General features: G+C 43.9%; 1 protein-coding gene across 1 annotated transcript in view; it reads left to right on the plus strand.

Moving 5' to 3' along the window:
- The window catches only part of LOC124550728 (esterase FE4-like), a 133,416-nt gene that overhangs the window by 57,035 nt on the left and 61,782 nt on the right, over positions 1-14,599 (plus strand). The gene's annotated exons all lie outside the window — the stretch shown is intronic.

The following is a 14,599-nucleotide window of genomic DNA, read 5'->3' on the forward strand; positions in this document are numbered from 1 at the left end:
CGTACCTTTGATAACTGGTGGTCTATATTTGGAAACTATTAACGTATAAAAGCAGTAACACTGACAATATTGTCTGAGTTAGTAAGCCCCTACTTTCCGAATGCTACAAGATTTCGCCAATAGCTGCTCAACAATGTCTCTACGAGAGTTTAATTTTACTACTAATACGTCTATATTCCCCCAGATCCAATCGTCATCCTTCCGAAATTCATCTTTGTTCTTCTTTCTCTCCCTACGCGTACATAGCAAACATCAGATCCGTAGATTCTCATACTCTCGTAGTCGTAATTCCCACACTCCGCGTACAACTGCCACATGCTGTGTTCAGTGCACTTTTCGTCTTGGTGACCGATATGCAACACAGATAAATCCACACTGGTGTCCAAAATTAAAGCAACAAACCGCTATTTTCTCTTCCTGTGTCTAATCGGCGATATAATAATCTTGTCCTGTGTCTAATTCCCGATGTACTGCGATACTGCAGTCAGCCTCAAATGCTGGTTCTCTAAATTTCCTCAGTAGCGGTTCACGAAAAGAACGCCTCCTTTCCTCTAGAGACTTACACCCAAGTTCCTGAAGCATTTCCGTAACACTCGCATGATGATCAAACCTACCAGTAACAAATCTAGCAGCCCGCCTCTGAATTGCTTCTATGTCCTCCCTCAATCCGACCTGATAGGGATTCCAAACGCTCGAGCAGTACTCAAGAATAGGTCGTATTCGTGTTTTAAAGCGGTCTCCTTTACAGATGAACCACATCTTCCCAAAATTCTACCAATGAACCGAAGACGACTATCCGCCTTCCCTACAACTGCCATTACATGCTTGTCCCACTTCATATCGCTCTGCAATGTTACGCCCAAATATTTAATCGATGTGACTGTGTCAAGCGCTACACCACTAATGGAGTATTCAATCATTACAGGATTCTTTTTCCTATTCATCCGCATTAATTTACATTTATCTATATTTAGAATTAGCTGCCATTCTTTACACCAATCACAAATCCTGTCCAAGTCATCTTGTATCCTCCTACAGTCACTCAACGACGACACCTTCCAGTACACCACAGCATCATCAGCAAACAGCCGCACATTGCTATCCACCCTATCCAAAAGATCATTTATGTAGATAGAAAACAACAGAAGACCTACCACACTTCTCTGGGGCACTCCAGATGATACCCTCACCTCCGATGAACACTCAGCATCGAGGATGGTGATCTGCGGTTGTGACGAAATGCTGTGTGCCTAGGCTTGGTATTGATGGGCGATAATGCTTGACCTCATAGATCATAGGCGGTTGATGTTTTCTTGGAAGCAGAAGATAATTCAAGCATGGCGTGGCCTTCTCGTTCTCCTGATTTGAATACTATACAGCATGTCTGGGATGCACTAGGGAGATGGCTTGCATTATCTCAGCATCCAGCACACACTTTCCAAGATTGCGTGCTCCTGTGCAGGAAGAATGGGCGTTATTGCCTCAACACGAGACTGATGACATCAGTATCAGCAGTTCAGTCTCAGCGCTATAAGTTGGCAGTACCAGCTGTTTCGTTTCAGCACTCCACGCCAGCAGCATGAGCCCGATAGCGTCCCAGGTCTTCACGCCACCGCCTACCATGAGTCTAGGATTCGTCATGTAGGTACATCACAGACAACGTCGCAGGAAAGGCAGTTTTGTAGTATTTGAGTAGATATTCATGCATGGATAATATACTTGAGTTTCATTTTGTTAATAAATTTCTTGGAAACGTGTCTCATATTAGTCCTTAGTACGAAAATGCTTTACCTGTTGGCGCATTGGCCACCAAATTCGCCTGATCTGAACCCGATGGATCACATCTCGAATGCTGTTGGTCGCCACGTTTGTGCCCACAAACCACCGTACCGTAATTTACGGGAATTTACTCGATCTCTGTGTAGATGTCTGCTGATACGTACCTCTGGAAACCTACCAAGGAGTTGCCTGACTCATGCTGCATAGGATTGCTGTTCTATTGCTTTCAAAAAGTTGATCAACACACGATAGGCTCATTTGTGTTGGAGTAGTAACTTTCTGAAAGAGACTAAGCAGATTGCAAAAACATTAGGCAGAGCCTTTGAAGATGACGTCGACGACATGATTTGTGTGGAACATGGTCAAGTATTAACAAAATAACCATTGTCCCGGTGTCAGCAGAAGAGATTCCACGAACGCCTGCCCCATTGTAGCTTAAGCAAACACGTAACTTAGGTGTGGCTCGCACTTTTGCCTTGACCTTGAAACCCATCAGATAATCCTCTGTTCTTGTAGTGATCAGACAACTTCATCTACATCTACATGCATACTCCGCAAGCGACTGTATGGTGCGTGACGGAGGTTAGCCGTTTCCCTTCCTGTTCTACTCGCAGACGGAGGCGGAAACGACTGCCTCTATGCCTCTCTAATCTTATCCCCGTTCCCCTTACTCAAAATGTACGTTAGAGGCAGTAGAATCGTTCTGCAGCCAGCCTCAAACGCCGGTTCTCTAAATTTTTTTTTTATATCGCTCTTCATAAACAACGTGACCTTCCCTCCAGTGATTCCCATTTGATTCCGCGAAGTATCTCCGTAATACTTCCGTGTTGTTCAAATCTACTGCGAACAAATCTAGCAGTCAGCCTCTGAAATGCTTCGATGTCTCCCTTTAATCCGACCTGGTACGGAGTCCAAATACTCCACCAGTACTCAACAGTGGGTCGCACTAGTGTCCTATATGTGATCTCCTTTACAGATGACCCACACTTTCCTAAAATTCTCCCAATAAACCAAAGTTGACCATTCGCCTTCCCTACTACAATCCTTACATGAAATGATAGTTAAATCGACGTCCTAGCTGCAAACAGGCGTTGATATACATCATTGGGAACATGTTGAAAATGTGTGCCCCGACCGGGACTCGTGCGATGGGCAATCATCTACTATATATATATATATATATATATATATATATATATATATATATATATATATATAAAGATGTTATCTGTTCTTTCGGACACCATCGGTGACCATGCAGCTCATTAGAATGAAATTACATTGAAATGAATACCCTTAGTTGCATACACGCGTTGATATAAGTCAACGAGAACAATTGAAAATGTGTGCCCCGACCAGGACTCGAACCTAGGATCTCCTGCTTACAGGGTACATGGTCTATCAATCTGAGCCACCGAGGATACTGAGGACACTGCGACTGCAGGACTTATCTCTAGCGCGCCTCCCGTGAGACGCACATTCCCAGCTTATTGTCCCGCACTATATTCGTAGTGCCCCCGCCCATTATACTCATTACTCACGACTTTTTGCCGATTCCCGTAAGAGTTCGGGCACTGTTTGTGCATCCGCACAGAAGAAGATGGCCAAATGGCCGCTGAGCCTTGACTATATATGAAGATGGTATCTGGTTTTCGTACATGTCCGAAAGAACAGATACATCGATAACCATGCAGCTCGTTATAATGAAATAAATACCCCTAGCTGCCTAAAGGCGTTGATATACGTCAACGGGGACAGTTGAAAATGTGTGCCCCGACCGGGACTCGTGTGAAGGACAAACATCTGTTACGTGCACAACGAATGTAGTGGTGTGGACATGTTGGGAGTGTGAGTCTCACGGGGAGCGTGAAAGGGATAAGTCACTGCTGGCGCTGTACCCTCTGTGCACTCCGTGGCACAGATGGATGCCGTCACGGTAGCTCAGCGTATTCGGTCAGACGGGTTAGCTACCCTCTGTAATGAAAAAAAAAAAAAAAAAAACTGAGTGAACGGCTCAACTAACAGCCTGAATGGGTATCATGAGACGTCCGCCCCGAACATATACAACGAAAAAAATAGAAATGCCAGCACGGTAGCTCAGCGTGTTCGGTCAGAGGGCTGCTCGCCCTCTGTACTAAAAAAATGAGTAAAGGAATCAACGATCAACTTGAACGGATGTCTCGTGACTTCCACCCAGACCAAACACAACGAACAATACCGAACATAATAAAAATAAAATAAAATAGAGCGTTTGTCATGTAAGCAGATCCCGGGTTCGAGTCCCGCTAGGGACACACACTTTCAACATGTCCCCAGTGATGTTTATCAACGTCTGTTTGCAGCCAGGGTGTCGATTTAATTATCATTTCATTCTAGAGAAGGCTGCACGGTCATCAATGGTATCTGTTCTTTTGGGAACTGACACTACCTTCCTATACAATCCCTACATGCTCATTCCATGTCACGTCACTCTGCAGTGTTATACCTAGATATGTAATCGACGTGACTGCCAAGCATCTCACAACTGATGCTGTACTTGAATATTATGGATTTGTTTTTTTCTGTTTATCCTGAGTAACAAATTGATCGTGTTCAAATTTTAACAAGGGATACGGCAGTCAAAAATGTGGTAGAGTTTTCGTTTGTAGTGATGTGTGCAGCGTGCGGCGCACCATGGTCAATCTACAGTCATCTGAGCCACAGACTTCATTCCTCTGGCGACAAGGGATGGCAGCCAGTGGTTGTCTTTGTGACAACAGAGGCTGTTCCTGTGCATGCTGCAAATGCCATCCATGCTGGCTTCCTACCATCTGGAAGACGGTGGAGGGCCAGCGAGAGGGGAAGCGAGCAGGGAAAGCAGTTATGGCGGTTACATGGCAAGAAGTAACTGCTGGTTATATGGCCAGTAGTGAGAGTGGAAGGTGTGCGAGCTAGGCCCGACCTAGTGACAATTTGTATATATGAAGATAGTATCTGTTCTGTCGGACATGTCCGAAAGAACTGATACCATCGGTGACCATGCAGCTCGTTAGAATGAAATTACTATGAAATATATACGCCTAGCTGCATACAGGCGTTGATATAAGTCAACGGGAACAGTTGAAAAAGTGTATCCCGACCGTGACTCGAACCCACGATCTCGAGCTTACATGGCAGATGCTCTATCCACATGAGCCACCGAGGACACAGAGGATAGTACAACTGCAGGGACTTATCTCCCGTGAGACCCACATTCCCGACTTATTGTCGCGCACTATATTCATAGTGCCTTGCCCATTATACTCTTCTGTGGGATACACACACAGTGCCCAAACTCATACGGGAATCGGCGAAAAGCAGCGAGTAATGAGTATAATGGGCAGAAGCACTATGAACATAGTGTGGGACAGTAAATTGGGCATGTGGGTTTCAAGGGAAACGTGCCAGAGATAAGTCCCTGTTTTTGAAGATGCATAGAGCCTGTTTGCCGCTAGGGGTATTCATTTCATTGTAATTTCATAGTGACAATTTGTTGTAAATATGCCGTCATCAGTTCCTTTGCTGAGAGTGCAGGTGCCTGGCATCGTTCTTCCTGTTGTCACGAATGGCGATCGGTTCGGATGTGCTCCGTGACATGGACACAAGGCATGCACGGCTCCAGGTAAAGCTATGGTGGGCATGGTAGAGATTGGCAGAGCTGACGTTCATTGTAACTTCATAGTGAAATTTGTTGTCAATATGCCGACATCATATGCTGTGCTGAGAGTGCAGGTGCCTGGATCATTCTTCCTGTTTGTCACGAATGGTGTTTGGTTCGCATGTGCTCCATGACATGGACACAAGGTATGCATGGCTCCAGGTAAAGCTATGGGCATGGTAGAGCCTGGCAGAGCTGACGTTCATTGTAATTTCATAGTGACAATTTGTTGTCAATATGCTGACATCAGTTCCTGTGCTGAGAGTGCAGGTGCCTGGATCATTCTTCCTGTTGCCACGAATGGCGATCAGTTCGCATGTGCTCCATGACATGGACACCAGGCATGCACGGCTCCAGGTAAGGCTCTGGTTGGCATGATACAGACTGGCAGAGCTGACGTTCATTGTAATTTCGTAGTGACAATTTGTTGTCGAGGACATCAGTTCCTGTGCTGAGAGTGCAGCAGCCTGGCTTCGTTCTTCCTGTTGTCACGAATGACATTTTTATTTAGCATGTGCTCCATGACATGGACACCAGGCATGCACGGCTCGAGATAAGGCTATGCTGAGTATGGTAGTGCCTGGAAGAGCTGACGTTCATTGTAATTGCATAGTGAAAACTTGTTGTCAATATGCTGACATCAGTTCCTGTGCTGAGAGTGCAAGGTGCTTAGCATCGTTCTTCCTATTGTCACAACTGGCGTTCGGTTTACATGTGCTCTGTGACATGAACACCAGGCATGCACACCTCCAGTATGGCTATTCTGGGCATGGTAGAGAATGGAAGAGATGATACTCATTGCAATTTCATTCTGACAATTGATTGTGAAAATGTTGACATCAGTTCCTGTGCTGAGAGAGCAGGTGCCTGGCATCATTCTTCCTGTTGTCACGTATGGCGTTCAGTTCGCATGTGATCCATGACATGGACACCAGGCATGCATGGCTCCAGGTAAAGCTCCGGTTGGAATGATACAGACTGGCAGAGCTGACATTCATTCTAATTTCATAGTGACAATTTGTTGTCAATATGCCATCATCAGTTTCTATGTGCAGGTGTGGCATTGTTCTTCTTGTTGTCACCAATGGCGTTCGGTTTGCATTTGCTCCATGACATGTACACCAGGCATGCACGGCTCCAGGTAAAGCTATGGTGGCATGGTAGAGACTGGCAGAGCTGAAGTTCATTGTAATTTCATAGTGACAATTTGTTGGCAATATGCCAACATCAGTTCCTGTGCTAAGGGTGCAGATGACTGTCAACGTTCTTCCTGTTGTCATGAATGGCGTTCGGTTTGCATGTGCTCCATGGCATGGACACCAGGCATGCGCGGCTCGAGATAAGGCTATGGTGGGCATGGTAGGGCCTGGGGAGCTCACGTTCATTGTAATTTCATAGTGACATTTTTTTGTCAATATGCTGACACCAGTTCCTGTGCTTAGAATACAGGTGAATGCCATCGTTCTTCCTGTTGTCTCGAATGGCGTTCAGTTCGTATTTGCTCTGTGACATGGACACCATGAATGCACACCTCCAGTAAGGCTATGGTAGGCATGGTAGAGAATAGGAGAGCTGACGTTCATTGTAATTTCAAAAGTGAAAATTGGTGTCAATATGCCAACATCAATTCCTACGTCGAGAGTGTTGGTGGCTCGCACCATTCTTCCTGTTGTCACGAATGGCATTCGGTTCGCATTTGCTCCATGACATGGACACCAGGCATGCATTGCTCCAGGTAAGGCTACTGTTTAAATGATAGAGCCTGGTACAGCTGACGTTCATTGTAGTTTCATAGTGACAATTTGTTGTCAATATACTGACGCCAGTTCCTGTGCTGAAAGGTCAGGTGCCTGTCATCGTTCTTCCTGTTGTCATGAATGGCGTTCGGTTCGCATGTGCTCCATGACATGGACACCAGGCATGCACGATTCCAAGGGAAGCCATGGTGGGCACGGTAGAGCCTGGCACAGCTGATGTTCATTGTAATATCATAGTAACAATTTGTTGTCAATACGCCAACAGTTCCCTTGCTGAGAGTGCAGGTGCCTGGCATCGTTCTTCCTGTTGTCACGAATGGCATTCAGTCGCATGTGCCGTGTGACATGGATACTAGACATGCAAACCTCCAGTAAGGCTCTGGTGGACATGGTGGAGCTTGGCAGAACTGACGTTCATTGTCATTTCATAGTGACAATTTGCTCTCAATATGATGACATCAGTTCCTATGCTCAGAGTGAAGGTGCCTGGCATCGATCTTCCTGTTGTCGCGGATGGCGTTCGGTTCGCATGTGCCCCATGGCATGGACAGCAAGCATGCACGGCTCGAGGTAAGTCTATGATGGGCTTGGTATAGCCTGGCAGAGCTGATGTTCATTGTAATTTCAGAGTGACAATTTGTTTTCAATATGCCGACACCAAATCCTGTGCTGACAGTGCAGAATCCTTATATCGTTCTTCGTTTTTTCATGAATGGCGTTCGGTTGGCATGTGCTCCATGACAAGGACACCAGGCATGCACACTTTCAGTACAGCTATGGTGTGAATGGTATAGGCTGGCGGAGCTGACGTTCATTGTAATTTCATAGTGACAATTCCTTGTCAATATGCCAACATCAGTTCCTGTGATGACTGTGCAGGTGTGTGGCATTGTTCTTCTTGTTGTTACGAATGGCGTTCAGTTTGCATGTGCTCCATCACATGTACACCAGGCATGCACAGCTGAAGGTAAGGCTATGGTGGCATGGTAGAGCCTGGCAGAGCTGACATCCATTGTAATTTCATAGTGACAATTTGCTGTCAATATGTTGACATCAGTTCCTGTGCTGAGATTGCAGGTGCCTGGCATCGTTCTTCCTCTTGTCACGAATGGCGTTTGGTTCACATGTGCTCTGGGACATGGAGACCAGGCATGCACAGCTTCAATTAAAGATATGGCAGTCATGGTAGAACCTGGCAGAGCTGATGTTCATTATTATGTCATAGTGAGAATTTCTTTTCAATATGCTGACATCAGTTCCTATGCTCAGAGTGCTGTTGCCTGCATCGTTCTTCCTGTTGTCACGATTAGCGCTCTGTTCGCATGTGATCCATGGCATGGTCATCAGGCATCCATGGCTCCAGGTAAGGCTATGGTGGGCATGGTAGAGCCTGGCAGAGCTGTCATTCATTGTAATTTCATAGTGACAATTTGTTGTCAATATGCCGACATCAGTTCCTGTGCTGAGAGTGTCGGTGCCTGGCATCTTTCTTCGTGTTGTCGTGAATGGCGTTGGGTTCGCATGTGCTCCATGAAATGAACACCAGGCATGCACGGTTCAAGGTAAGGCTATGGTGGGCATGGTAGAGCCGGGCAGAGCTGACGTGGATGATGTGTGGTCCACACTGGCGAGCCACATGCACCCATCAGATTCAGGCTAGCTTTGGGCCCCTGAGAAATACAGGCCCTTACAACGAACTTATGACGTCACAGTTGTTGGATTGTCTGCCACACTTAAGGAATTCTCGGCTCTGTGTAGGCCCCATGGAGAATCAATACGTATTCTTGCATGTATTTAATCGTAGCCATGAATGATTAAGCTCATCTAAAATAGTTCTCGCTCCATGCCTGAGTCTTCTCCTGGCACTCGTAAGACCTACAGTGTCACGAGCTGTGACGACGTACCATAGTTTGCCTTCTTGTGGGCCTCGAAACTAGCAGACATGATGTCAATTCCGCTGTCAGCGATCACAGAAACAAGTTTTATATTGTTTGCAATTGCACGCCTACTGCACAAGCTATGATAAATACGGAGGACTACGGTACGTCAAATTAAAGAGGAGAGGAGTATGATTCTGTTAGTATACATATATGCTTTGTAATTAGTGTGTGTTCTGAGTTACAGTACTAAAAGATTTGTATAACTGAAATTTAGTAAATAATTAATAATCTTTATTTTATTTGAGGTACGAAAGAGATCAAGCTATAAAATTGTAGTGTTCATTTACGTGCATCGACTGCTATTTTGTAACATAATTAAATTTTAATTCAACTTTAATTAAAAATCAACACATGTTTAATACAAGAAACCTACAGAATTAGCAAGCCAGTGTGTGTGGGCAGACGAATGACACAGTACATGCAACATTTAATTCACAGGATTTATATTGTTATTCTGTTTTTAATTAACTGTGTATCAATTTGCATACTTTCGACCATAACTTAAAAACTATTAAATGTCATTATTCTAATTACTTCAAGAGGGAAGTGGTATCATATCCATATTTACTGTACCAAATGATGACACAGAGTTTATGAACTGATTTTTAGCACTGTAACAAAAACTTTGCATTTATTTTAAATTTTAGGTGAACTCCTGCACGTAGACTTAAGTGTAAGGTATTAATCTTTTTTAACATATATTAATCCCGCAGTCGCATTTTGGACATCATTTATGTATAAAAAGAAGTTCATCAGGCTGTTGACAGCAGAAAGTCAATATGTGACATAGATGCAAGGTGTTTCAATGGAGGGAGGTCCAAGGCCTTAAAAAGGCGAGGCCATCTTGTAGTCACTTACAGTTGGCTATAAGATTGAAGAGGTAAAATCTGTACTCGTCTGAATAGTGCTCCAACCACGCACGTGTTCGGTTCTACAAATTTTTTTCGTCGGTTACGACACTTTGAAATATTTTGTGTGAGTTCATAGGGGACGGAGTTTCTCTGCAGTATTCAGTACTTTGTTTTATTTCTGCTGTACTTTATCAGTACGTCCATTTTTGAGTATGAAGTTGATTTTCACTGTTAATTTGTTACCTTGAGTCTGAACTTCAACACAGTTGCATTGTGTGTCAATTAGGCTCATATTTAGTTGCCTTTGTGTGAACTTCAATTGATTTTCGCTGTGAGCAATTCCTGTATATATCAGACGTTTTACTTATTTATTTTATATGTTGAGCTCAGTGACCAATATATACACGGTTTGATTTAATTTCAGTTCACTTAATCACGTAGTAGCTTATCACAGGCTTATGAATTATTATGTGACTTGATGTACAATAATTTGTATTAGTTAAACAATTGAACAATTGTAGTTGGTACACCTATCTTCAATCTACCAATTATTTGTTCTTGTGATTAATACATCAGAAGCAAATTTATTAGTTGGCTTTTATTTAGCAATGCATACAATAATCAGCTGAAGATCTATCATCTGCTGAATAGATAATCAGGATCTGCTTCTAGTGTCCTCCTGAGCCAATCATTATTACAGAACGGTGAAGAGTGGATTGGGTGTATGCAAGTGAATCCTATATTTGGTGTCGGTCCCTGCATGCAGACACACTGAGAGAGAGAGAGAGAAATGTCCTGGTAGTGTTTGACATAATATTTGGTTGTGTGCTATGATTCTCTTTAATGTTGTACCAGGGTGTATATCATTCAACATTGTACTATGTATAAGTAAATGTAAATGTCGTGTGACTAGGGTCTCCCGTCGGGTAGACCATTCGCCAGGTGCAGTTCTTTCTATTTGACGCCACTTAGGTGACTTGCGCGCATATGGGGATGAAATGATGATTAGGACAACACAACGCCCAGCCCCTGACCGGAGAAAATCTCCTACCCAGTCGGGAATCGAACCCGTGTCCTTAGTACTGACATTCTGTCGCGCTGCCCACTCAGCTATATGTATAAGTCACAGTGCTGCAATGGGTTGAAGTGCTGTCTCGAAATACGCCTCTATACTGGGGAGTTGTATGTTCACTTTGCCCCTTGCGAGTGTTACATCATTGCTAGTCTTGTTTTAGGCGGTCTGATTTCTTGTGTTTACTCTGTGATCTAGTGTTTCCGCAGCCAGTGAACACTTCTATTGTCTCAGGATTCCAGCAACGTAAGGGCTTTGTCTGTACTACTTCAAATTAATATTGCTACTGCGTTAAACTTGGACTGCAGAATTACGTTAAGTTTTGGAGGAGTTTTGTGCAATTGTAATCATAAAAATACCAGGATGTATTGATTTCACGGATATGAAATGAAATGATCACAATGGCTGAGTTGTAAATACTGCAAAGCATGTGGCAGAATTCTGTTCATAGGCGGAATACCAGGGAAATTCAAGGTGTCTACAAAGCAGATTTCTTACAAAACCCATCCTAGAATATTGCTGAAGTATGTTGGGCCATTATGAATTAGAACTAGCACAGGATGTTCAACACATACAAAGAAGGGAAGCACAGGTTTGTTTAACTAATGGGAGAGTGACACGGACATGCTGAAAAAAGTGAACTGGCAGATGCTTGAAAATTGATGCAAACTATCCTGTGATAGACCACTTTTCAAAAACCTACTATAGTCGATGAATCTAGACATACACAACAACATCCCCAAAACCTCGAAAAATAAACGAAAAATATACCTATTCAAAAAAGCAGATAAAAATTCAGTTGCCGCCTTCCTAAAAGACAAACTCCACTCATTCTAAATTAATAACGTAAGTGTAGACCAGATGTGGCTTAAATTCTAAGAAATAGTATCGGCAGCAATTGAGAGATTTATACCAAATAAATTAACAAACGACGGAGCTGATTCTCCTTGGTACACAAAACGGGTTAGAACACTGTTGCAGAAACAACGAAACAAACATGCCAAATTTAAACAGACGCGATCTTTTACAGAAGCTCGAAATGTATCGCATACCTCAATCCGAAATGCCTATAACAGTTTCCACAAAGAAACTTTGTCTCGGAACCTGGCAGATAATCTAAAGAGATTCTGGTCGTATGTGAAGTATGTTAACGGCAAGAATGAATCAATGCCTTCTCTGCGCGATAGCAATAGACATACTATCGAAGACAGTGCTGCCAAAGCAGAGTTATTAAACACAGCCTTCTGAAATGCCTTCACAAAAGAAGACGAAGTAAATATTCCAGAATTCGAATCGAGAACCTGCCAACATGAGCAACGTAGAAGTAAATATCCTCGGAGCAGTGAAGCAACTTAAATCACTTAATAAAAGCAAGTCTTCTGGTCCATACTGTATACCAATTAGGTTCCTTTTGAAGTATGCTGATGCATTAGCTCCATGCTTAACAATCATATACAACCGTTCGCTCGACGAAAGATCCGTACCCAAAGACTGGAAAGTTGCACAGGTCACACCAATATTCAAGAAAGGTAGTAGGAGTAATCCACCAAATTACAGGCCCATATCAGTAACGTCGACATTCAGCAGGATTTTAGAACATACACTACTGGCCAATAAAATTGCTACAACACGAAGATGACGCGCTACAGACGCGAAATTTAACCGACAGAAGAAGATGCTGTGATATGCAAATGAGTAGCTTTTCAGAGCATTCACACAAGGTTGGCGCCGGTGGCGACACCTACAACGTACTGACATGAGGAAAGTTTCAAACCGATTTCTCATACACAAACAGCAGTTGACCGACGTTGCCTGGTGAAACGTTGTTGTGATACCTCGTGTAAGGAGGAGAAATGCGTACCATCACGTTTCCGACTTTGATGAACGTCGGCTTGTAACCTATCGCAATTGCTGTTTATCGTATCGCGACATCGCTGCTCGCGTTGGTCGAGATCCAGTGACTGTTATCAGAATATGGAATCGGTAGGTTCAGGAAGGTAATACGGAACGCCGTGCTGGATCCCAACGGCCTCGTATCACCGGCAGTCGAGATGAGAGGCATCTTATCCGCATGGCTGTAACTGATCGTGCAGCCACGTTTGCAAGACAACAACCATCTGCACGAACAGTTGGACGACGTTTGCAGCAGCAAGGACTATCGGCTCGGAGACCATGGCTGCGGTTACTCTTGACGCTGCATCACAGACAGGAGCGCCTGCGATGGTGTACTCAACGACAAACCTGGGTGCACGAATGGCAAATCGTCATTTTTTCGGATGAATCCAGGTTCTGTTTACTGTATCATGATGGTCGCATCCGTTTTTGGTGACATCGCGGTGAACACACATTGGAAGCGCGTATTCGTCATCGCCATACTGTCGTATCACCTGGCGCGATGGTATGGGGTGCCATTGGTTACACGTCTCGGTCACCTCTTGTTCACATTGACGACACTTTGAACAGTGGACGTTACATTTCAGATGTGTTACGACCCGTGGCTCTACCCTTCATTCGATCCCTGCGAAACCCTACATTTCAGCAGGATAATACACGACCGCATGTTTCAGGTTCCGTACGGGCCTTTCTGGATACAGAAAATGTTCGACTGCTGCCTTGGCCAGCACGTTCTCCAGATCTCTCACAAATTGAAAACGTCTGGTCAATGGTAGCCGAGCAACTGGCTCGTCACAATACGCCAGTCACTACTTTTGATGAACTGTGGTATCGTGTTGAAGCTGCATGGGCATGTGTACCTGTACACGCCATCCAAGCTCTGTTTAATTCAATACCCAGGCGTATCAAGGCCGTTATTATGGCCAGAGGTGGTTGTTCTGGGTACTGATTTCTCAGGATCTATACACCAAAATTGCGTGAAAATGTAATCATATGTCAGTTCTAGTATAATACATTTGTCCAATGAATACCCGTTTATCATCTGCATTTCTTCTTGGTGTAGCAATTTTAATTGCCAGTAGTGTATATTGTGTTCGAACATTATGAATTACCTCGAAGTAAACGGTCTATTGACACGCAGTCAACATGGGTTTAAAAAACATCGTTCCTGTGAAACGCAACTAACTCTTTATTTACATGACGTGTTGAGTGCTATTGACTAGGGATTTCAGAGCGATTCCTTGTTTCTGGATTTTCGGAAGGCTTTTGACTCTGTACCACACAAGCGGCTCGTAGAGAAACTGCGTGCTTATGGAATATCGTCTCAGTTATGTGACTGGATTTGTGATTTCCTGTCAGAGAGGTCACAGTTCGTAGTAACTGACGGAAAGTCATCGAGTAAAACAGAAGTGATTTCTTGCGTTCCCCAAGGTAGTGTTATAGGCCCTTTGCTCTTTCTTATCTATATAAACGATTTGGGAGACAATCTGAGCAGCCCTCTTCGGTTGTTTGCAGATGACGCTGTCGTTTATCGACTAATAAAGTCATCAGAAGATCAAAACAAACTGCAGAAAAATATCTGAATGGTGCGATAAGTGGCAGTTGACCCTAAATAATAGAAAGTGTGAGGT

Source organism: Schistocerca americana, chromosome 9, assembly GCF_021461395.2.
Source record: "Schistocerca americana isolate TAMUIC-IGC-003095 chromosome 9, iqSchAmer2.1, whole genome shotgun sequence".
NCBI lineage: Eukaryota > Metazoa > Arthropoda > Insecta > Orthoptera > Acrididae > Schistocerca > Schistocerca americana.